The sequence below is a fragment of the Tupaia chinensis genome, unplaced genomic scaffold, assembly GCF_000334495.1.
Source record: "Tupaia chinensis unplaced genomic scaffold, TupChi_1.0 Scaffold000704_1, whole genome shotgun sequence".
NCBI lineage: Eukaryota > Metazoa > Chordata > Mammalia > Scandentia > Tupaiidae > Tupaia > Tupaia belangeri.
In genome coordinates, this window is record NW_006160227.1 from 2,511,209 (window position 1) to 2,513,232 (window position 2,024).

A 2,024-nucleotide genomic window follows, 5' to 3' on the forward strand; every position below is an offset into this window, starting at 1 on the left:
AAAAAGGGTGAGAGGTGGTGCGCATCCGCCGGGGGGGGGGGTGATTTCTCGATTTCTGCCTGTCTCTCTCTTTCTGGTGAGAGCACATGCCCTATAGCAGAAACATCTCCAAAAATAAATACACAAAAAATTAAGGAACGAAGAAAGAGGGAGGAAGGGAAGCAGGGAGGGAGGAAGAAAAAAGGGGAGGGAAGGGGAGAGGAGGGGAGAATGGAAGAAAGGAAGAAAGAATTTAATCCAGACTGGCAGTGGGAATCAGGGAGTACTTCCTTTAGAAAGTGATGCTTGAACCAAGATCTGTAGGACTGGGATGGGGAAGAGGGCGGTACATCAGGGATCTGAGTATTTTAGGGTCTAGGATAGATGATAAGCAATACTTTCAAGGAAGATAAAGGTAGGTAAGTGTGTCTAGAACATGGGAAAGGGGTACAGAGATAAGAAAATAATGAAAAGCTTTGGAAAGATTTAAAAATAGGGAGTAGAAAAAGAGCTTCTACCATTACACAGGTTATAGTAAGGGTTGCCTATGAGAGGTTTGTAAATGGTGAAAGCACTCTATATTTCTGTTAGTACTATTTAATTCCTACCTTGTTTTCTAAATACACTTTTGTTCTGGATGCCAAGTGACTAGCTGAAAACAGAAGTCAAAACTGGAATCCGTGTTTTTGCCCCTACTCCATCCATGCCTAAATAAATTTCACTGCTTATATTGCTTAACTAATCCAACGGCAGTACCACACAAGTGCTTCATAATGACAGTAACTCCGATCACTTAATAATGTGCCAGGCATTTTCCTGTTTATTTATACTAACTTATGTAATCCTCCATTCTAGAAGCAAGGACCTATTATTGTCCAGATGAAGGCATCAAGGCTCAAACAGGTTAAGTTACTTACCCAAATTCAGTGCTAGCCACAACACTAATCACAGCTTCTGCTTAAATAATGTTATGTGTGTATGTATGGGTGTACACTGTACATCCACATGAGAGAGACAGACAAGAGAATTCACGTGTATAGAGTACCATTCCCATATACCTGAGGATCGGTGTCTTAGTCATCTCTGTACCGCCACACTGCCTGGGGTATTAGAGGGGCTCAGTAAATATCTTATGAATTGGAGGAAGGTAAGAGGATGACAGAGGATTTGATGTGAGTAAAGTGACTGAGGCTTTCCCCAAGTCATGTATTCCCCAGCATTCATTTGATGGCTCTATATTCCCCGGCGCGCTGGCTTCTTTTTATTATTAAATTGGAGATTCGTTCTCCATTACGTTTGCGGGCAGTATTTCAGACTCTGGCCTGGAGGCGGTGGGGGATAATGGAAAGGACAATGAACTCTAATAGTTCCAACTGGCCTGCTTTCAGTCACACCAATTCTCCAGGGCCTTTACAAGAATGCTGTGCCTGGACTCTGGATGTCTTCCTTGCGTTCCTCGGTTCAAACCTCACGTCTGCACAGAAGCCGCCTCTGCCCGTGAAACCTAAATGAGGCCTCAGGCCATCCAGTTCCGTTTCTTTCACGGGATTTACCACTCTCTCGAAGTGTCTCCTTCTTTAACTCCTATTCACCCACAACTCCCGACTTTAGGACAGACTTTGTTATTTACTCCCACCGCCTAAAACGAAGCATTGAGTGAAGGAGAGCAGCTCGGGACTGTCCTCTCAAGCCCCGGATTTATTAAGCCTTCGGCTCCTGGCGGTTCCACACCTACTGCACACCACCATTTCCACGTTACGCGGAGGCTGCCAAAGTAGCCTGGTCTCCATTTTCCAAGCACAGCCATCCAGACGCTCCTGAGGCAAGAGGCCCGGCCTGGCAAGAACGACCGCTCCCCCTGGGGCCGTCCATGAAACCGAAGGGATTCGCCCCCGGCCGCGCCGAAAACCGGGCCAGGAGCCCTGACGGGTGCGCAGGTTCCGAAAGCTCTTCCCGCGAGACCGCGCCGGGGTGCCTAATGCTTCATCCCCTTTATTACTATTGTTCCACGGCCCGGGTCCGTGCCGCGTTCCCCTCACCTCGCC

At 47.3% G+C, this 2,024-nt stretch overlaps 1 protein-coding gene across 1 annotated transcript in view; it reads right to left on the minus strand.

Annotated features, from left to right (window-relative positions):
• The window catches only part of NR2C2 (nuclear receptor subfamily 2 group C member 2), a gene marked incomplete in the record, with an annotated part of 89,571 nt that extends 87,823 nt beyond the window's left edge, over positions 1-1,748 (minus strand). Inside the window, 1 exon segment of the mRNA XM_027776665.1 lies at positions 1,038-1,748.
• Between the last annotated feature and the right edge of the window lie 276 nt (positions 1,749-2,024).